This window comes from Cherax quadricarinatus, chromosome 47, assembly GCF_038502225.1.
Source record: "Cherax quadricarinatus isolate ZL_2023a chromosome 47, ASM3850222v1, whole genome shotgun sequence".
NCBI classification, from domain to species: domain Eukaryota; kingdom Metazoa; phylum Arthropoda; class Malacostraca; order Decapoda; family Parastacidae; genus Cherax; species Cherax quadricarinatus.
Window position 1 is genome coordinate 29,138,470 of NC_091338.1, and position 23,458 is coordinate 29,161,927.

A 23,458-nucleotide genomic window follows, 5' to 3' on the forward strand; every position below is an offset into this window, starting at 1 on the left:
GAACATCGGGAAGCCGGAGTGGAACATCGGGAAGCCGGAGTGTAACATAGGAAAGCCGAAGTGTAACATCGGAAAGCCGAAGTCTAACATCAGGAAACCGGAGTGTAACGTCGGGAAGTCGGAGTGTAACATCGGGAAGCCGAAGTGGAACATCGGGAAACCGGAGTGTAACATCGGGAAGCCGGAGTGTAACATCGGGAAGCCGGAGTCGATACTGAGTAAGTTGTCAGTGACTCTTATAAACCCAACAAAGAGGAAGAAGAACTTGTGTTGTTGTTGTTGTGATAAAGTGAACAATAAAGAGTGTTTGTGGTGTCTAACACAGGTAAGTAACACCGACCTTTATTACAATACAACATTCATGTGCTAGATGATACATAGACAGAGTTTGACACATGAAATATAGTGTATTAAGGTGCCAGACATGATCATATCTCCCGTGTCTTGTTGACTGTCTTAGTTGTTGACTATCTTAGTTGTTGACTGTCTTAGTTGTTGACTGTCTTAGTTGTTGACTGTCTTAGTTGTTGACTGTCTTAGTTGTTGACTGTCTTAGTTGTTGACTGTCTTAGTTGTTGACTGTCTTAGTTGTTGACTGTCTTAGTTGTTGACTGTCTTAGTTGTTGACTGTCTTAGTTGTTGACTGTCTTAGTTGTTGACTGTCTTAGTTGTTGACTGTCTTAGCTGTTGACTGTCTTAGTTGTTGACTGTCTTAGTTGTTGAATGTCTTAGTTGTTGACTGTCTTAGTTGTTGACTGTCTTAGTTGTTGACTGTCTTAGTTGTTGACTGTCTTAGTTGTTGACTGTCTTAGTTGTTGACTGTCTTAGTTGTTGACTGTCTTAGCTGTTGACTGTCTTAGTTGTTGACTGTCTTACCTGTTGACTGTCTTAGTTGTTGACTGTCTTAGTTGTTGACTGTCTTACCTGTTGACTGTCTTAGTTGTTGACTGTCTTAGTTGTTGACTGTCTTAGCTGTTGACTGTCTTAGCTGTTGACTGTCTTAGTTGTTGACTGTCTTAGCTGTTGACTGTCTTAGTTGTTGACTGTCTTAGTTGTTGACTGTCTTAGTTGTTGACTGTCTTAGTTGTTGACTGTCTTAGTTGTTGACTGTCTTAGTTGTTGACTGTTGACTGTCTTAGTTGTTGACTGTCTTAGTTGTTGACTGTCTTAGTTGTTGACTGTCTAAGTTGTTGACTGTCTTAGCTGTTGACTGTCTTAGTTGTTGACTGTCTTAGTTGTTGACTGTCTTAGTTGTTGACTGTCTTAGTTGTTGACTGTCTTAGCTGTTGACTGTCTTAGTTGTTGACTGTCTTAGTTATTGACTGTCTTACCTGTTGACTGTCTTAGTTGTTGACTGTCTTAGTTGTTGACTGTCTTAGCTGTTGACTGTCTTAGCTGTTGACTGTCTTAGTTGTTGACTGTCTTAGCTGTTGACTTTCTTAGCTGTTGACTGTCTTAGTTGTTGACTGTCTTAGTTGTTGACTGTTTTAGTTGTTGACTGTCTTAGCTGTTGACTGTCTTAGCTGTTGACTGTCTTAGTTGTTGACTGTCTTAGCTGTTGACTGTCTTAGCTGTTGACTGTCTTAGCTGTTGACTGTCTTAGCTGTTGACTGTCTTAGCTGTTGACTGTCTCAGTTGTTGACTGTCTTAGCTGTTGACTGTCTTAGCTGTTGACTGTCTTAGCTGTTGACTGTCTTAGCTGTTGACTGTCTTAGCTGTTGACTGTCTTAGCTGTTGACTGTCTTAGCTGTTGACTCTCTCAGCTGTTGACTCTCTCAGCTGTTGACTGTCTTAGCTGTTGACTGTCTCAGCTGTTGAGTGTCTCAGCTGTTGACTGTCTCAGCTGTTGACTGTCTCAGCTGTTGACTGTCTTAGCTGTTGACTGTCTCAGCTGTTGACTGTCTTAGCAGTTGACTGTCTTAGCTGTTGACTGTCTTAGCTGTTGACTGTCTTAGCTGTTGACTGTCTTAGCTGTTGACTGTCTCAGCTGTTGAATGTCTCAGCTGTTGACTGTCTTAGCTGTTGACTGTCTTAGCTGTTGACTGTCTCAGCTGTTGACTGTCTTAGCTGTTGACTGTCTTAGCTGCTCAGGTGTTGACTGTGTCAGGTGTTAGCTGCTCAGCTGTTGACTGTGTCATGTGTTAGGTGGTCAGGTGTTGACTGTCTCAGCTGTTGACTGTCTTAGCTGTTGACTGTCTCAGCTGTTGACTGTCTTAGCTGTTGACTGTTTTAGCTTTTGACTGTCTTAGCTGTTGACTGTCTTAGCTGTTGACTGTCTCAGCTGTTGACTGTCTTAGCTGTTGACTGTCTTAGCTGTTGACTGTCTCAGCTGTTGACTGTCTTAGGTGTTGACTGTCTTAGCTGTTGACTGTCTTAGCTGTTGACTGTCTCAGCTGTTGACTGTCTTAGCTGTTGACTGTCTCAGCTGTTGACTGTCTTAGCTGTTGACTGTCTTAGCTGTTGACTGTCTTAGCTGTTAACTGTCTCAGCTGTTGACTGTCTTAGCTGTTGACTGTCTTAGCTGTTGACTCTCTCAGCTGTTGACTGTCTTAGCTGTTGACTGTCTCAGCTGTTGACTGTCTCAGCTGTTGACTGTCTCAGCTGTTGACTGTCTTAGCTGTTGACTGTCTTAGCTGTTGACTGTCTTAGCTGTTGACTGTCTTAGCTGTTGACTGTCTTAGCTGTTGACTGTCTCAGCTGTTGAATGTCTTAGCTGTTGACTGTCTTAGCTGTTGACTGTTTTAGCTGTTGACTGTCTTAGCTGTTGACTGTCTTAGCTGCTCAGGTGTTGACTGTGTCAGGTGTTAGCTGGTCAGCTGTTGACTGTGTCAGGTGCTCAGGTGTTGATTGTCTCAGGTGTTGACTGTCTTAGCTGTTGACTGTGTCAGGTGCTCAGGTGTTGATTGTCTCAGGTGTTGACTGTCTTAGCTGTTGACTGTCTCAGCTGTTGACTGTCTTAGCTGTTGACTGTCTTAGCTGTTGACTGTTTTAGCTGTTGAATGTCTTAGCTGTTGACTGTCTCAGCTGTTGACTGTCTTAGGTGTTGACTGTCTTAGCTGTTGACTGTCTTAGCTGTTGACTGTCTTAGCTGTTGACTGTCTTAGCTGTTGACTGTCTCAGGTGTTGACTGTCTTAGCTGTTGACTGTCTTAGCTGTTGACTGTCTTAGCTGTTAACTGTCTCTGCTGTTGACTGTCTTAGCTGTTGAGTGTCTTAGCTGTTGACTGTCTCAGCTGTTGACTGTCTTAGCTGTTGACTGTCTTAGCTGTTGACTGTCTTAGCTGTTGACTGTCTTAGCTGTTGACTGTCTTAGCTGTTGACTGTCTTAGCTATTGACTGTCTTAGCTGTTGACTGTCTCAGCTGTTGACTGTCTCAGCTATTGACTGTCTCAGCTATTGAGTGTCTCAGCTGTTGACTGTATTAGCTGTTGACTGTCTTAGCTGTTGACTGTCTTAGCTGTTGACTGTCTTAGCTGTTGACTGTCTTAACTGTTGACTGTCTCAGCTGTTGACTGTCTCAGCTGTTGACTGTCTCAGCTGTTGACTGTCTCAGCTGTTGACTGTCTCAGCTGTTGACTGTCTTAGCTGTTGACTGTCTTAGCTGTTGACTGTCTCAGCTGTTGACTGTCTTAGCTGTTGACTGTCTTAGCTGTTTACTGTCTTAGCTGTTGACTGTCTTAGCTGTTGACTGTCTCAGCTGTTGACTGTCTCAGCTGTTGACTGTCTTAGCTGTTGACTGTCTCAGCTGTTGACAGTCTTAGCTGTTGACTGTCTCAGCTGTTGACTCTCAGCTGTTGACTGTCTTAGCTGTTGACTGTCTCAGCTGTTGACTGTCTCAGCTGTTGACTGTCTCAGCTGTTGACTGTCTCAGCTGTTGACTGTCTTAGCTGTTGACTGTCTCAGCTGTTGACTGTATTAGCTGTTGACTGTCTTAGCTGTTGACTGTCTTAGCTGATGACTGTCTTAGCTGTTGACTGTCTTAGCTGTTGACTGTCATAGCTGTTGACTGTCTCAGCTGTTGACTGTCTTAGCTGTTGACTGTCTTAGCTGCTCAGGTGTTGACTGTGTCAGGTGCTCAGGTGTTGACTGTCTCAGCTGTTGACTGTCTTAGCTGTTGACTGTCTCAGCTGTTGACTGTCTTAGCTGTTGACTGTCTCAGCTGTTGACTGTCTTAGCTGTTGACTGTCTTAGCTGCTCACCTGTTGACTGTCTTATCTGCTCACCTGTTGACTGTCTTAGCTGCTCACCTGTTGACGGTCTTAGCTGCTCAGCTGTTGACTGTCTTAGCTGCTCACCTGTTGACTGTCTTAGCTGCTCACCTGTTGACTGTCTTTGCTGCTCACCTGTTGACTGTCTTAGCTGCTCACCTGTTGACTGTCTTAGCTGCTCACCTGTTGACTGTCTTAGCTGTTGACTGTCATAGCTGTTGACTGTCTCAGCTGTTGACTGTCTTAGCTGTTGACTGTCTTAGCTGTTGACTGTTTTAGCTCTTGACTGTCTTAGCTGTTGACTGTCTTAGCTGCTCAGGTGTTGACTGTGTCAGGTGCTCAGGTGTTGACTGTCTCAGCTGTTGACTGTCTTAGCTCTTGAATGTCTCAGCTGTTGACTGTCTTAGCTGTTGACTGTCTCAGCTGTTGACTGTCTTAGGTGTTGACTGTCTTAGCTGTTGACTGTCTTAGCTGTTGACTGTCTCAGCTGTTGACTGTCTTAGCTGTTGACTGTCTCAGCTGTTGACTGTCTTAGCTGTTGACTGTCTCAGCTGTTGACTGTCTTAGCTGTTGACTGTCTTAGCTGTTGACTGTTTTAGCTGTTGAATGTCTTAGCTGTTGACTGTCTCAGCTGTTGAATGTCTTAGCTGTTGACTGTCTTAGCTGTTGACTGTCTTAGTTGTTGACTGTCTTAGCTGTTGACTGTCTTAGCTGTTGACTGTCTTAGCTGTTGACTGTCTTAGCTGTTGACTGTCTCAGCTGTTGACTGTCTTAGGTGTTGACTGTCTTAGCTGTTGACTGTCTTAGCTGTTGACTGTCTTAGCTGTTGACTGTCTCAGCTGTTGACTGTCTTAGCTGTTGACTGTCTTAGCTGTTGACTGTCTTAGCTGTTAACTGTCTCTGCTGTTGACTGTCTTAGCTGTTGAGTGTCTTAGCTGTTGACTGTCTCAGCTGTTGACTGTCTTAGCTGTTGACTGTCTTAGCTGTTGACTGTCTTAGCTGTTGACTGTCTTAGCTGTTGACTGTCTTAGCTGTAGACTGTCTTAGCTGTTGACTGTCTCAGCTGTTGACTGTCTCAGCTATTGACTGTCTCAGCTATTGAGTGTCTCAGCTGTTGACTGTATTAGCTGTTGACTGTCTTAGCTGTTGACTGTCTTAGCTGTTGACTGTCTTAGCTGTTGACTGTCTTAACTGTTGACTGTATCAGCTGTTGACTGTCTCAGCTGTTGACTGTCTCAGCTGTTGACTGTCTCAGCTGTTGACTGTCTCAGCTGTTGACTGTCTTAGCTGTTGACTGTCTTAGCTGTTGACTGTCTCAGCTGTTGACTGTCTTAGCTGTTGACTGTCTTAGCTGTTTACTGTCTTAGCTGTTGACTGTCTTAGCTGTTGACTGTCTCAGCTGTTGACTGTCTCAGCTGTTGACTGTCTTAGCTGTTGACTGTCTCAGCTGTTGACAGTCTTAGCTGTTGACTGTCTCAGCTGTTGACTCTCAGCTGTTGACTGTCTTAGCTGTTGACTGTCTCAGGTGTTGACTGTCTCAGGTGTTGACTGTCTCAGCTGTTGACTGTCTCAGCTGTTGACTGTCTTAGCTGTTGACTGTCTCAGCTGTTGACTGTATTAGCTGTTGACTGTCTTAGCTGTTGACTGTCTTAGCTGATGACTGTCTTAGCTGTTGACTGTCTTAGCTGTTGACTGTCATAGCTGTTGACTGTCTCAGCTGTTGACTGTCTTAGCTGTTGACTGTCTTAGCTGTTGACTGTTTTAGCTCTTGACTGTCTTAGCTGTTGACTGTCTTAGCTGCTCAGGTGTTGACTGTGTCAGGTGCTCAGGTGTTGACTGTCTCAGCTGTTGACTGTCTCAGCTGTTGACTGTCTTAGCTGTTGACTGTGTCAGCTGTTGACTGTCTTAGCTGTTGATTGTCTTAGCTGCTCACCTGTTGACTGTCTTATCTGCTCACCTGTTGACTGTCTTAGCTGCTCACCTGTTGACTGTCTTAGCTGCTCAGCTGTTGACTGTCTTAGCTGCTCAGCTGTTGACTGTCTTAGCTGCTCACCTGTTGACTGTCTTAGCTGCTCACCTGTTGACTGGCTTAGCTGCTCACCTGTTGACTGTCTTAGCTGCTCACCTGTTGACTGTCTTAGCTGTTGACTGTCATAGCTGTTGACTGTCTCAGCTGTTGACTGTCTTAGCTGTTGACTGTCTTAGCTGTTGACTGTTTTAGCTCTTGACTGTCTTAGCTGTTGACTGTCTTAGCTGCTCAGGTGTTGACTGTGTCAGGTGCTCAGGTGTTGACTGTCTCAGCTGTTGACTGTCTTAGCTCTTGACTGTCTCAGCTGTTGACTGTCTTAGCTGTTGACTGTCTTAGCTGCTCACCTGTTGACTGTCTTAGCTGCTCACCTGTTGACTGTCTTAGCTGCTCAGCTGTTGACTGTCTCAGCTGTTGACTGTCTTAGCTGTTGACTGTCTTAGCTGCTCACCTGTTGACTGTCTTAGCTGCTCAGCTGTTGACTGTGTCAGGTGTTAGATGCTCAGTTGCTGACTGTCTCAGCTGTTGACTGTCTTAGCTGTTGACTGTCTTAGCTGCTCAGCTGTTGACTGTCTTAGCTGCTCACCTGTTGACTGTCTTATCTGCTCACCTGTTGACTGTCTTAGCTGCTCACCTGTTGACTGTCTTAGCTGCTCAGCTGTTGACTGTTTTAGCTGCTCACCTGTTGACTGTCTTAGCTGCTCACCTGTTGACTGTCTTAGCTTTTCAGCTGTTGACTGTCTCAGCTGCTCACCTGTTGACTGTCTTAGCTGCTCACCTGTTGACTGTCTTAGCTGCTCACCTGTTGACTGTCTTAGCTGCTCACCTGTTGACTGTCTTAGCTGCTCACCTGTTGACTGTCTTAGCTGCTCACCTGTTGACTGTCTTAGCTGCTCACCTGTTGACTGTCTTAGCTGCTCACCTGTTGACTGTCTTAGCTGCTCACCTGTTGACTGTCTTAGCTGCTCACCTGTTGACTGTCTTAGCTGCTCACCTGTTGACTGTCTTAGCTGCTCACCTGTTGACTTTCTTAGCTGCTCACCTGTTGACTGTCTTAACTGCTCAGCTGTTGACTGTCTCAGCTGTTGACTGTCTTAGCTGTTGACTGTCTTAGCTGCTCACCTGTTGACTGTCTTAGCTGCTCAGCTGTTGACTGTGTCAGGTGTTAGATGCTCAGTTGCTGACTGTCTCAGCTGTTGACTGTCAGGTGTTAGCTGCTCAGCTGTTGACTGTGTCAGGTGTTAGCTGCTCAGCTGTTGACTGTGTCAGGTGTTAGCTGCTCAGCTGGTGACTGTGTCAGGTGTTTGCTGCTCAGGCATTGAGTGTGTCAGGTGCTCAGGTGTTGAATGTGCCAGGTGTTAGATGCTCAGGTGTTGTGTGTGTGTGTGAGGTGTTAGGTGTTCAGGTGTTGACTGTCAGGTGTTAGGTGCCCAGGGGTTGGGTGTGTCAGGTGTTATGTTCTCAGGTGTTGTCTGTTTCAGGTGTTTGGTGCTCAGGTGTTGACTGTCAGGTGTTAGATGCTCAGGTATTAAGTGTGTCAGGTGCTCAGGTGTTGAATGTGTCAGGTGTTAGATGCTCAGGTGTTGTGTGTGTTAGGTGTTAGGTGCTCAGGTGTTGACTGTCAGGTGTTAGGTGCCCAGGGGTTGGGTGTGTCAGGTTTTAGGTGCTCAGGTGTTGACTGTGTCAGGTGTTCAGTGCTCAGCTGTTGAGTGTGTCAGGTGTTAGTTGCTCAGGTGTTGACTGTCTCAGGTGTTAGGTGCTCAGGTGTTGACTGTCAGGTGTTAGGTGGTGAGGCAGCAGCAGGTGTTAGGTGGTGAGGCAGCAGTAGCAGGTGTTAGGTGCTCAGGCAGCAGCAGGTGTTAGGTGGTGAGGCAGCAGTAGCAGGTGTTAGGTGGTGAGGCAGCAGTAGCAGGTGTTAGGTGGTGAGGCAGCAGCAGCAGGTGTTAGGTGGTGAGGCAGCAGCAGGTGTTAGGTAGTGAGGCAGCAGTAGGTGTTAGGTTGTGAGGCAGCAGCAGGTGTTAGGTGGTGAGGCAGCAGCAGGTATTAAGTTCTCAGGCAGCAGCAGGTGTTAGGTACTCAGGCAGCAGCAGGTGTTAGGTGCTCAGGCAGCAGCAAGTGTTAGGTGCTCAGGCAGCAGCAGGTGTTAGGTTCTCAGGCAGCAGCAAGTGTTGGGTGCTCAGGCTGCAGCAAGTGTTAGGTGCTCAGGCAGCAGCAGGTGCTAGGTGCTCAGGCAGCAGCAGGTGTTAGGTGCTCAGGCAGCAGCAGGTGTTAGGTTCTCAGGCAGCAGCATGTGTTGGGTGCTCAGGCAGCAGCAGGTGTTAGGTGCTCAGGCAGCAGCAGGTGTTAGGTTCTCAGGCAGCAGCATGTGTTAGGTGCTCAGGCAGCAGCAGGTGTTAGGTGCTCAGGCAGCAGCAGGTGTTAGGTTCTCAGGCAACAGCAAGTGTTAGGTGCTCAGGCAGCAGCAGGTGTTAGGTGCTCAGGCAGCAGCAGGTGTTAGGTTCTCAGGCAGCAGCATGTTAGGTGCTCAGGCAGCAGCAGGTGTTAGGTGCTCAGGCAGCAGCAGGTGTTAGGTGCTCAGGCAGCAGCAGGTGTTAGGTTCTCAGGCAGCAGCATGTGTTAGGTGCTCAGGCAGCAGCAGGTGTTAGGTGCTCAGGCAGCAGCAGGTGTTAGGTTCTCAGGCAACAGCAAGTGTTAGGTGCTCAGGCAGCAGCAGGTGTTAGGTGCTCAGGCAGCAGCAGGTGTTAGGTGCTCAGGCAGCAGCAGGTTTAAGTTAGTAAGTTTTAAGGTTTATGTTACATAGTAAACAATAAATAACTAATTCAACTGTGTGAAAAACAGTTAAGATTTTGTTTGGATTTTTAACCCCGGAGGGTTAGCCTAGGAGGTTAGCCTCCCAGGATAACCCAAGAAAGTCAATGTGTCATCGAGGAACTGTCTGTCTTATTTATACTGTGGTCCACAATGTTGTCCCCCAGGATGCCACCCACACCAGTCCACTAACACCCAGGTACCGACTTGCTAGGTGAACTGGACAACAGGTGTAAGTTTCTGCCCCGCTGGGAATTGAACCTGGACCCTCAGAGTGTGAAGTGAGAGCCTTGCCAGCCAGGCCATAGGAAGATAAATTAGGAGTAAGGTTGACCTGTGACCTGGCAAGGGCAGAAACTTTAAGAGTGTTTCCATACACCAGGTGTCCTGTTCACCCAGCAAGCAGGTTGTGTGTTAGTGGACTGGCGTGGGTCACATCCTGGGTGTTAGTGGACTGGTGTGGGTCACATCCTGGGTGTTAGTGGACTGGTGTGGGTCACATCCTGGGTGTTAGTGGACTGGTGTGGGTCACATCCTGGGTGTTAGTGGACTGGTGTGGGTCACATCCTGGGTGTTAGTGGACTGGTGTGGGTCACATCCTGGGTGTTAGTGGACTGGTGTGGGTCACATCCTGGGTGTTAGTGGACTGCTGTGGGTCACATCCTGGGTGTTAGTGGACTGGCGTGGGTCACATCCTGGGTGTTAGTGGACTGGCATGGGTTGCATCCTGGGACAAAACTGACCTAATTTGCCCAAAATGCTCTGCATAACAAGCGGCTTTTTACATAGTAGTATATCATTGATGTCAGCTATGGTCTGTATACCTTGTACATGTACTTCTAGTAAATAAAGATTATTATTATTACCATTATTATTATTATTTTTACTATTTTATTATTATTATTATTATTATTATTATTATTATTATTATTATTATTATTATTCTTTATTCATTATATGTTCTTTAGTTCTTTCTACAGTGGTTTATATAAAGAATGTCTTGGGTGGCCTGGTGGATAAAGCTCTCTCTTCACACACGGAGGGCCCGGGTTTGATTCCCGGCGGGGTGGAAACATTTCAACATGTTTCCTTACACCTGTTGTCCTGTTCACTTAGCAGCAAATAGGTACCTGGGTGTTAGTCGACTGGTGTGGGTCGCATCCTGGGGACAAGATTGAGGACCCCAATGGAAATAAGTTAGACAGTCCTTGATGACACACTGACTCTCTTGGGTTATCCTGAGTGGCTAACCCTCAGGGGTTAAAAATCTGAATGAAATTTTATCTTGTCTTATCTTAACATGAGTAGACAGCGCATTATTTTCCTTTATGTCTGTTCTTTAATTTGTTTTTACTTATGTTAATGTTAACACAATGAGTATTTTTTGTGCAAATTGTAATTTTGGAAATATTACATTTGTAAAAATAGTACTGGATTTTTTTTGCACAGTAAGTATCATCCAGTGAACACTTGGTATTGAATTATGTCACTCTCTGACATTGTAAACAAAGATGCACTAAGTCGATGGCAGAGATTAAATTAACCTAAGCTGGTTTTGTTAGCTAAGGTGGCCCCTGACCTGGTAGGCAAAGCTCTCTCTTCACATGCTGAGGGTCTGTGGTTCGATTCCTTACACCTGTGTTTCCTTACACCTGTTGTCCCTGTTCACCCATCAGTAAAATGGGTACCTGGGTGTTAGTTGATGGGTGTGGGTCGCATACTGGGACAAAATTGACTTAATTTGCCTCAAATGCTCTGCATAACAAGTGGCTCTCTACAGAAGTAGTTATTGATGTCAACTATGGTCTGTATACCTTGTACATGTACTTGTAGAAATAAAGATATTTCTATTATTATTGTTATTATTTAATTTTTTTTTTACCATTTCCCCCCACCTGACTTTCTAATATAGTCACCGTGCCCCACCCGGTTTGTTTACATTCTCTGTGACCTCATTTCTCTATTATGTCTGGAAACTTTCCAAAATTTCAAGTTCAAATTTGCTTGTAAGCGTGTCAGCGTGTCAGCGTGCCTCGTTGTGCTCCGGGTTATCTCGTGTTTTCACGGTCGCTCTTACGTGCTAGAACTTTAATTTGTGTCATCAATCCTATACGATACATCCCTCTAGCGCCTGGAACCAATCTTGGGCGGAAAACATTATATACTGAGTCAAAAAAGGAGAATTAGTGTGCACTACCTAGCAGAGTTTACTGCCAGAGGGGAATCATAGGCCTGTGTCCCGTGTGAAAAAAAATAATAATAATTGAACTTTTCGTGTCAGAGGAAAGAAAGTCTCCCTGATAACATTGAGTATACATAGTGTATAGTGTATACTACAGTGGCTCCCTAGTATATTGATGATAAAGGCTAAAGTGTCATTTGAAAACAGGTGAATTTGTAAATGAAGTGATAAGCCTATAGAGGCAGGTGCCAGAAGTCGCCAGAAACTTACCACAGGTCAGCTGTTTTAATAATCTTCCTGGCCTGCTAGTGTACTCGCATATAATCTAGTGACACCAGTGATTAGCAGAATACAGTGTTGTAGTAGCAACTAACCAGTATTATAATGGTACTTAGTGGAGTGGAGTGACTTTCATTAGTTTCTTTTTCTTGAAATACCAGACGTTACTGTGAATTTCATATAACCTGTAGTTACCAGCGGTCGCAATACACACAACAAGAAGCAATTATTACTACATCAAAAGCGTCCTTCCTCCAAAATTTGCACCAGTCAACTATAGTGATAATATAGCATTTATTGTGGTGGAGACGGAAAAAAAAAATAGAAAAGCTAGATACAGCGATTGATAAACAAGGGTGGAGGTCGACCGTTCGTCACTGTAGGAGCTGCCAGATATCACCGGCTCTTCAACACGCAAGTTATACTTTTGTATCAGTCAAATCACATATTACTCGGGTAGATAATTTCCAGTAGATCCTTCATGTGTTAGCTCAAATCACCGACCAGTATGTTTTAAATTAGTGACCCACTGATCAGATCAGATCGACTGGTCCGAACCCTTGACTGGTCCGAACCCTTGACTGGTCCGAACCCTTGACTGGTCCGAACTCGGGACTGGTTTCAAACGGTTTCATTGGACAATAAAGCAGACTGTAAACGGATGGGGTTGTAGGCGCCCTTATAAACACAAACATTAAAAATCAGGAACGTGACGGTAAGCTGTCCAATATACAAAAACAGTTAGAAACAGAAATACAAATAGCTAGAGCTTCATTTAAGGTTATTAATAGAATATTCAAGAGGTTGCTAGTAGAATTGCAGTAAATCAACCATTCAAATCATCATGAAGCTGTGTGTAGTCTGTGGTCAGTCAAACAAACGGGCTTCCACATGGATAAATTGTCATTTTTGTGGAAATTGGTGTCACGCTCCTTGTGCAGATATTCAAGAACTAGCTACAAGCAGTATTAACACAGAGAAGTGTTTTTGGGTATGCCCAAATGAGGAAAATCTGTGGACTAAAATCACAAGGGTATTAAAAGAGGACAACATCAAAGCTGCTTTCATAGAAAACCTGGAAGCTTTCTACAACAGATGGGAACATAAAAAGTCTGGGCTGAATGGTACTGCCCTTGATACTGGCCATGTAGTCAGAAACTGTAAGGCTGGAGGTGATGTGGTAGTCAGTAAATGTGGGGCTGATAGTGCTGTCCTGGGAGACAGTAATGGTGAAGCTGGAGGTGCTGTCCTGGGAGACAGTAATGGTGAAGCTGGAGGTGCTGTCCTGGGAGACAGTAATGGTGAAGCTGGAGGTGCTGTCCTGGGAGACAGAAATGGTGAAGCTGGAGATACTGTCCTGGTAGACAGTAATGGTGAAGCTGGAGATTTTGTCCAGGTAGTCGGGAATTATACGCAGGAAGGAATACATATAAATGACCTCATAGGGGACAGGAGCCATAGTAGGGAAACAAGTGTAGTCAAAGATAAGATAAAACCAATATTGCAAACTAGAAATACTGCAGGAAATAGCAAACAAGAGGACTCCAATAGCAATAGTGAGGATAAATTACCAAAAACAACTGGTGGGAGCTCCATTGTTGGTGCTAGGGAGGATAGAAGTAAGACAGGGAAACATGCACCAACAGGGAATACAGTCACAGAAACCCAAGGCAAACGGAAACCAAGCCTGTGCACATATTATGCACTCGGTATCTGCTGGCATGGGAAATCTGGAAAAACAGATGGGACATGCAACTATGACCACCCTAGAAAATGCCATGCCCATATGACAACAGGAAAATGCAAACTCCCTTCCTGTAAGCTTTTTCACCCTGAAATGTGTTCCTCTTCAGTACAGGAAAGACTGTGCTATAACTTAAATTGCCAGGCATACCATCTAAAGGGGACAAAAAGATACAAAACATCCAGGCCATGGGAAAACCTGGGTAGCCACAGCCACTCAAGAGGGAGAGGTTTTTTAGTGCCAGGAAGAAAAAAAAACTGGCAGGAAATGGCAGAAATCGTACACCAAATCCAGTCATTCCTGGAGTGGAACCACAGTCGATGGCCTCCACTCCAAACCAACAGATACAGATACTAATGCCAGAAAAAAAATCCCCCCCCCCAGTACCAACAATACCACCAGTCCGATAACATTCTTCTTTGCAAATATACAGGGTCTAAAGCCAGCAACAAACAACAAAATACCTTTCATCCGTGGACTGCTTGCAGAGGCAAAGGCAATGTTCGCGGCTTTCACTGAGACCCACATAAAGGATCACTTGGACAACGAAATATGGATCCCAGGTTACAACCTATACAGATGTGACAGAGTGAACAGGCAAAAGGGGGGGGGTTGGCCTGTACATTGCAGAGTCACTTGTTTGCACAGAACTGCTTAATGCCTCAAATGATGTAGTGGAAGTTTTAGCAGTAAAGGTCGAGAACCAAAACCTAGTCATTGTGGTAGTCTACAAGCCTCTGGATGCAACATCCCAGCAATTCCAGGAACAGCTGTTAAAAATTGACCACTGTCTGGAAAATCTTCCAGCTCCTGCACCCAACATCTTGCTCCTGGGGGATTTCAACTTAAGGCACCTAAAATGGAGGAATATAGCAAATAATATTGTTGCAGTAATAACACCAGGAGGCAGCTCTGATGAAAACTCACACTCACACGAGCTTTTAAATATTTTTATATAATATTTTATATATTATATTATCACACCGGCCGATTCCCACCAAGGCAGGGTGGCCCGAAAAAGAAAAACTTTCACCATCATTCACTCCATCACTGTCTTGCCAGAAGGGTGCTTTACACTACAGTTTTTAAACTGCAACATTAACACCCCTCCTTCAGAGTGCAGGCACTGTACTTCCCATCTCCAGGACTCAAGTCCGGCCTGCCGGTTTCCCTGAATCCCTTCATAAATGTTACTTTGCTCACACTCCAACAGCACGTCAAGTATTAAAAACCATTTGTCTCCATTCACTCCTATCAAACATGCTCACGCATGCCTGCTGGAAGTCCAAGCCCCTCGCACACAAAACCTCCTTTACCCCCTCCCTCCAACCCTTCCTAGGCCGACCCCTACCCCGCCTTCCTTCCACTACAGACTGATACACTCTTGAAGTCATTCTGTTTCGCTCCATTCTCTCTACATGTCCGAACCACCTCAACAACCCTTCCTCAGCCCTCTGGACAACAGTTTTGGTAATCCCGCACCTCCTCCTAACTTCCAAACTACGAATTCTCTGCATTATATTCACACCACACATTGCCCTCAGACATGACATCTCCACTGCCTCCAGCCTTCTCCTCGCTGCAACATTCATCACCCACGCTTCACACCCATATAAGAGCGTTGGTAAAACTATACTCTCATACATTCCCCTCTTTGCCTCCAAGGACAAAGTTCTTTGTCTCCACAGACTCCTAAGTGCACCACTCACTCTTTTTCCCTCATCAATTCTATGATTCACCTCATCTTTCATAGACCCATCCGCTGACACGTCCACTCCCAAATATCTGAATACGTTCACCTCCTCCATACTCTCTCCCTCCAATCTGATATTCAATCTTTCATCACCTAATCTTTTTGTTATCCTCATAACCTTATGAGCTTTTAAATCTCTGCACAAAATTCAATTTAAACCAGCAAATAATAGAGCCTACTAGACTGGAGAATACACTAGACCTCATCTTCACTAACAATGATGATCTGATAAGAAATGTCACCATATCAAAAACAATATACTCAGATCACAACATAATTGAGGTTCAGACATGTATGCGTGGAGCCCCAGACCGACAAAATGAGACTAGTCACGAGGGAGCATTCACCAAATTTAACTTCAATAATAAAAACATAAAGTGGGACCCAGTAAACCAAGTCCTAACCGATATAAGCTGGGAAGATATACTAAGCAACACAGACCCCAACTTATGCCTAGAACAGATTAACTCGGTGGCACTCGATGTATGCACAAGACTTATTCCTCTAAGAAAAAGGAGGAGTAGATGTAAAATAGGAAGAGACAGGCGCTCCCTTTACAGGTGACGGAAAAGAATAACAGAGCGGCTAAAAGAGGTCAATATATCTGAAATGCGTAGGGAGACACTGGTCAGAGAAATATCAAGCATCGAACTTAAGCTAAAAGAATCCTTTAGGAGTCAGGAATCGCGGGAAGAACTAAAAGCCATAAATGAAATCGAAAGAAACCCAAAGTATTTCTTCTCCTATGCCAAATCAAAATCGAGAACGACGTCCAGTATTGGGCCCCTACTTAAACAAGATGGGTCCTACACAGATGACAGCAAGGAAATGAGTGAGCTACTCAAGTCCCAATATGACTCAGTTTTTAGCAAGCCGCTAACCAGACTGAGAGTCGAAGATCAAAATGAATTTTTTATGAGAGAGCCACAAAATTTGATTAACACAAGCCTATCCGATGTTATCCTGACGCCAAATGACTTCGAACAGGCGATAAATGACATGCCCATGCACTCTGCCCCAGGGCCAGACTCATGGAACTCTGTGTTCATCAAGAACTGCAAGAAGCCCCTATCACGAGCCTTTTCCATCCTATGGAGAGGGAGCATGGACACAGGGGTCGTCCCTCAGTTACTAAAAACAACAGACATAGCCCCACTCCACAAAGGGGGCAGTAAAGCAACAGCAAAGAACTACAGACCAATAGCACTAACATCCCATATCATAAAAATCTTTGAAAGGGTCCTAAGAAGCAAGATCACCACCCATCTAGAAACCCATCAGTTACACAACCCAGGGCAACATGGGTTTAGAACAGGTCGCTCCTGTCTGTCTCAACTATTGGATCACTACGACAAGGTCCTAAATGCACTAGAAGACAAAAAGAATGCAGATGTAATATATACAGACTTTGCAAAAGCCTTCGACAAGTGTGACCATGGCGTAATAGCGCACAAAATGCGTGCTAAAGGAATAACAGGAAAAGTCGGTCGATGGATCTATAATTTCCTCACTAACAGAACACAGAGAGTAGTCGTCAACAGAGTAAAGTCCGAGGCAGCTACGGTGAAAAGCTCTGTTCCACAAGGCACAGTACTAGCTCCCATCTTGTTCCTCATCCTCATATCCGACATAGACAAGGATGTCAGCCACAGCACCGTGTCTTCCTTTGCAGATGACACCCGAATCTGCATGACAGTGTCTTCCATTGCAGACACTGCAAGGCTCCAGGCGGACATCAACCAAATCTTTCAGTGGGCTGCAGAAAACAATATGAAGTTCAACGATGAGAAATTTCAATTACTCAGATATGGTAAACATGAGGAAATTAAATCTTCATCAGAGTACAAAACAAATTCTGGCCACAAAATAGAGCGAAACATCAACGTCAAAGACCTGGGAGTGATTATGTCGGAGGATCTCACCTTCAAGGACCATAACATTGTATCAATTGCATCTGCTAGAAAAATGACAGGATGGATAATGAGAACCTTCAAAACTAGGGAGGGCAAGCCCATGATGACACTCTTCAGGTCACTTGTTCTATCTAGGCTGGAATATTGCTGCACTCTAACAGCACCTTTCAAGGCAGGTGAAATTGCCGACCTAGAAAATGTACAGAGAACTTTCACGGCGCGCATAACGGAGATAAAACACCTCAATTACTGGGAGCGCTTGAGGTTTCTAAACCTGTATTCCCTGGAATGCAGGAGGGAGAGATACATGATTATATACACCTGGAAAATCCTAGAGGGACTAGTACTGAACTTGCACACGAAAATCACTCACTACGAAGGCAGAAGACTTGGCAGACGATGCGCCATCCCCCCAATGAAAAGCAGGGGTGTCACTAGCACGTTAAGAGACCATACAATAAGTGTCAGGGGCCCGAGACTGTTCAACTGCCTCCCAGCACACATAAGGGGGATTACCAACAGACCCCTGGCAGTCTTCAAGCTGGCACTGGACAAGCACCTAAAGTCAGTTCCTGATCAGCCGGGCTGTGGCTCGTACGTTGGTTTGCGTGCAGCCAGCAGCAACAGCCCGGTTGATCAGGCACTGATCCACCAGGAGGCCTGGTCACAGACCGGGCCGCGGGGGAGTTGACCCCCGAAACTCTCTCCAGGTAAACAGTGGTCCCTCGATAATCGTAGGGCTCAAGAGCCGTAGATTTCGGAAATCATAGCGATATTTTCGTATAAACATGGGCTCGCTAATCGTAGATTGACTGGGAATAGTAGTTCGTCTGGGACAGGTACACACAGCCCTGTGCCGCCTCACACTCCTTTCCCAGCCAGTGTGCCATTGTTTATCAGTGAGTGAGGATGATCCCACGAGTTCATACAATACATTTCATAATATTCCATTCGTTTTAGTGTTTGCAACTGCTAAATAAGTCACCATGGCTTTAAAGAAAGCTTCTAGTTCCAGCCCTTTGGTAAAGAATGTGAGAAACACATATAATTTAAGAAAAAGTTTGTAGAAAAATATGAAGGTGGTGGTGGTGGTGGTAGAGTGGAAGCAGTTGTGATAGTGGTAGATGGTGGTAGTGATGGTGGTAGAAGGTGGTAGTGATGGTGGTAGCAGTTGTAATAGTGGTAATAGTTGTAATAGTAGTTGTAATACTGGTTCTTATGTTATTGAGGCTAGGACTTTGGGTAGTTTCAAATTTAGGTTGGATAAATATATGAGTGAGAGGGGTTGGATTTGAGTGAGACTTGCAAATGAGTGGATAGAGCTATCAGAGCTTATTTCTTGGGTAGCATTAAAAATTGGGTTGGGCAAATGTTTTGTTAGTGGGATGGATTGTAAAGGACCTGCCTAGTATGGGCCAACAGGCCTGCTGCAGTGATCCTCCGTTCTTATGCTCTTAAGGTGGTAGCATTGTAATAGTGGTAGAAGGTGGTAGTGATGGTGGTAGAGGGTGTCTTCTTCAGTGATTTAGCAATTCTACCAACTCCTCCAATGTTGTTGGAGTTATATAGGGCTACAGAAAACACCACCGCCTCAGCTGCTGCTTCACCATCATTATGGACGGCTTACTCTCAGTGGCCCTTATATACCCAACAACAGCACAACACAACACCTCTTGTGACATACATAATGACTTATTTTATTCATTCTAGAGTATATTCCATGTTTCTATGTTATTAATATTGTTTATTATGTCATATTAGTTGAACTGTGATAGATAAATAAGCTGTAGAGTTGATATTAGTGTCATATTCTCCAACAATAAACTTACCATCCCTCCCTCATATGTTCTTATTGAAATAAGAACATAAGAAAGGAGGAACACTGCAGTAGGTCTGTTGGCCCATACTTGGCCTGTCCTTCACAAATCCAACCCACTAACAGCATAACTGCTATACCCAAGCAATAAGCTTTGATAAACCTATTTACTCATGTGCAAGACTGATTCAAACCAACCCCTCTCACTCATGTATTTATCCAACCTAAATTTGAAACTACCCAATGTTCTAGCTTCAATCACCCTACTAGGTAGACCGTTCCACTCATCAACTACCCTTATTACCAATGTTCATTTATACATTTTATTAGTGCTTTACATTTATTTGGCATTTTTTTCTGCATGTAAATCTATATTTATGCTAGGGAAGTGACCCCTGAAGTGACCTAGAGTCCTTATGGAGGGGGATTCCCCTTCCATACAATAACCTCTCTTCCCTCTCTCCTCCTCCCTGTCTTCCATTCATCAACAACAGCCTTCAATAAAGGTAACTGTCATGTTGAATGTTCATTCTTTTGTGCATGTAAATCTATCTTTAAGGTAAAAAAAAATTGTTGTTGATACTTCTGGGTGTCAGAAACGGATTAATTGTGTTTACATTATTTCTTATGGGGAAAATTGATTTGAAAATCGTAGATTTCGATAATAGTAGCACCGCCAGGAACGGATTAATTACGAAAAATAAGGGACCACTGTATTTTATGGTTGTTGCATATATTATATGTATTCTGATAATTATACTTATGTGTACCTGTACCTAAATATACTTACACACTGTGCTGGCATGCAGGTACATATTAAAATCACTAAGAGTCTCTCTGCTCTTGCAGATGCCATAATAACAATAACAATCTTGGCACATTAAATCCATCTATGATATTTTTTTTCAAAATTATATAAGAAGCCTGTTAAATAACACACAAGCATGATACATACTCAAACAGTATAAAACTTGGCATAAATATGAGATGTGTTTACCAAGCAGCTTGTAGGAGTGTCAGAAGAATTACGTTTTCTTGAGTCCAACACCAGTTATGTGGGGATATCTGTAGAAAAGTATTCCTTTCGTATGTCGTCACTCTATTTACGACCCTTGTTGGTTTAGCACTTCTTTTTTATAATAATAATAATAATAATATCATTTACTCTATAAATGGTGTGTTGCATGAGAATGGGAGTGTTGCTGTTTGTATATTCTTCTGTGCTAACTTGTACAAGTTATACACAGTGTAAGAGTATGTGTATTGTGAGGTAATTATTATTATAATAAATACAAATATTGTGAGGTAAAAGTTTCACAAACTCTTACAAATGTATGTGAATGAACTAAAATTGGGCACATATTAATATAATTTTATTTTACCTGACCAAGTGATCCTCCACCACCCGTTCAGTTTGTGTTTTTACATTGTCTGAACTCCGTGTATCTCATTCTCTCTCTTTTACTAATTTGTTAACTAGTTGGCTCTCTTGGACAATGGTATCTAAGCTTAGTTGTGATAAAAAGAAGAGTTGTATGCCTCTGACTTTAAGTGCCATGTTAGTGAGCTGACTTTTTTGGGTTATCCCAGGTTCTCTACACATATCCTACTATGTATGATAATCTATGTAACTGTATTTGTGTATACCTGAATAAATTTACTTACTAACAAGGTATGTGGATGGCTGAAATAGCACGTCAGCTTGGTTTGGCTCATCAGACAGTATAGTTGTGAACAATAAGAAAAAAGTGTTGCAGGAAATTAAAAGTGCTACACGAGTGACCACTAGTAAGTTTATTCAGGTATACACAAATACAGTTACATTTAGCAGCATATGTGTAGAGAACCTGAGATAACCCAAAAGTAAAATAAGACAAAGTGACTTATTGCTGACATGGGAAAACTTTTATACTGCTACTCATCTGTCACATATTCATATTAATTTTTTAAGGTAAGTAACAGGTGTACTGTGAGTATTTTACTTTTTATTGTGTTTTTTAATGCCTAGTTCTATCGCTAACTTAATATATGTTAGTGTAAACCTGTTATCTAGCATTCATATGCATTTACAAATGGAAAAAAAGGTGTTCCACTTTACAGTGGTAGCCTGGAACCTAACCTGCTATGTAAGTGGGGGCTTACCTGGAGTTTACCTGGAGAGAGTTACAGGGGTCAACACCCCCACAGCCCGGTCTGTGACCAGGCCTCCTGGTGGATCAGAGCCTGATCAACCAGGCTGTTACTGCTGGCTGCATGCAATCCAACGTACGAGCCACAGCCCGGCTGGTCAGGAACCGACTTTAGGTGCTTGTCCAGTGCCAGCTTGAAGACTGCCAGGGGTCTATTGGTAATCCCCCTTATGTATGCTGGGAGGCAGTTGAACAGTCTCGGACCCCTGACACTTATTGTATTGTCTCTTAACGTGCTAGTGACACCCCTGCTTTTCATTGGGGGATGTTGCATCGTCTGCCAAGTCTTTTGCTTTCATTGCGAGTGATTTTCGTGTGCAAGTTCGGTACTAGTCCGTCTAGGATTTTCCAGGTGTATATAATAATGTATCTCTCTCACCTGCGTTACAGGGAATACAGGTTCAGGAACTTCAAGCGCTCCCAGTAATTGAAGTGTTTTATCTCCGTTATGCGCGCCTTGAAGGTTCTCTGTACATTTTCTAGGTAAGCAATTTCACCTGCCTTGAAAGGTGCTGTTAGTGTGCAGTAATATTCCAGCCTAAATAGAACAAGTGACCTGAAGAGTGCCATCATGAGCTTGGCATCCCTAGTTTTGAAGGCTCTCATTATCCATCCTGTCATTTTTCTAGCAGCTGCGATTGATACAGTGTTAGGGTCGTTGAAGGTGAGTTCCTCCGACATGATCACTCCCGGGTCATCGACGTTGGTGTTTTGCTCTATTTTGTGGCCAGAATTTGTTTTGTACTCTGATGAAGTTTTAATTTCCTTATGTTTACCATATCGGAGTAATTGAAATTTCTCATCGTTGAACTTCATATTGTTTTCTGCAGCCCATTGAAAGATTTGGTTGATGTCTGCCTGGAGCCTTGCAGTGTCTGCAATGGAAGACACTGTCATGCAGATTCGGGTGTCATCTGCAAAGGAAGACACGGTGCTGTGGCTGACATCCTTGTCTATTTCAGATATGAGGATGAGAAACAAGATGGGAGCGAGTACTTTGCCTTGTGGAACAGAGCTTTTCACCGTAGCCGCCTCGGACTTTACTCTGTTGACTACTACTCTTTGTGTTCTGTTTGTGAGGAAATTATAGATCCATCTACCAACTTTTCCTGTTATTCCTTTAGCACACATTTTGTGCGCTATTACGCCATGGTCACACTTGTCGAAGGCTTTTGCAAAGTCTGTATATATTACATCTGCATTCTTTTTGTCTTCTAGTGCATTTAGGACCTTGTCGTAGTGATCCAGTAGTTGAGACACAGAGGAGCGACCTGCTCTAATCCCATGTTGCCCTGGGTTGTGTAATTGATGGGTTTCTAGATGGGTGGCGATCTTGCTTCTTAGGATCCTTAAAAAGATTTTTATGATATGGGATGTTAGTGCTATCGGTCTGTAGTTCTTTGCTATTGCTTTACTTCCCCCTTTGTGGAGTGGGGCTATGTCTGTTGTTTTTAGTAACTGTGGGATGTCCATGCTCCCTCTCCATAGGATGGTAAAAGCTCGTGATAGGGGCTTCTTGCAGTTCTTGATGAACACGAAGTTCCATGAGTCTGGCCCTGGGGCAGAGTGCATGGGCATATCATTTATCGCCTGTTCAACATCATTTGGCATCAGGATAACATCAGATAGGCTTGTGTTAACCAAATTCTGTGGCTCTCTCATAAAAAATTCATTTTGATCTTCGACTCTCAGTCTGGTTAGCGGCTTGGTAAAAACTGAGTCATATTGGGACTTGAGTAGCTCACTCATTTCCTTGCTGTCATCTGTGTAGGACCCATCTTGTTTAAGTAAGGGCCCAATACTGGATGCTTGCTGTATAATTATTCCATGATGTTCATAGGTTGAATGTATTGAAAAATGTAAAAAGATATTTGTGTACAGCATCTCCACACTGAGTGACATACATGTTTACCGATGACTCAGACTTTGAATGGACTTTCTGACCAGTATGCATTCTTATATGTGTATTTGACCTTGTTTCCTCTATTCTTTTTATTACAATATTCAGTACTCTACTGTATAAACATTTACAAATACAGTAGGGCCCCGCTTTACGGCATTCCGCTAATACATCTATTTCAAATCATGACCAAAACTCGCTACATGGCTCCTACTGTCTTTCTAATATGACGCGCCCCACCAGTTGTGAGCACATCTGTCTATTATGTCTGGAAATTTTCCAAAATTTCAAGTGTTTTAAAGTTATTGCATATTTTATACATACATGTGATAGCCAAATCACCGACCAGTATGTTTTAAATAAGTGGCCCACTGATCAGATCCGTCTGGTTCTGAACCCTTGACTGGTCCGAACCCTTGACCGGTTTCAAACGGATTCGTTGGACGATAAAGCAGACTGTAAACAGACTGGATTTTAGGCACCCTTATCAAACACAAACAATAAATATAAAACAGGAACGTACACCGGTAAGCTGTCCTAATATACAAGTACAGTTAGAAATAGAAATACAAATAGCTAGAGCTTCACTTTAAGGAGGTTATTAGTAGAATATTCAAGAGGTTACTAGTAGAATTACAGTA

The 23,458-nt window shown here is 43.7% G+C and overlaps 1 pseudogene; it reads left to right on the forward strand.

The window, feature by feature from the left end:
• Positions 1-208: 208 nt before the first annotated feature.
• LOC128696568 (zinc finger protein 84-like) overlaps positions 209-23,458 on the forward strand; it is a 312,038-nt pseudogene continuing 288,788 nt past the window's right edge.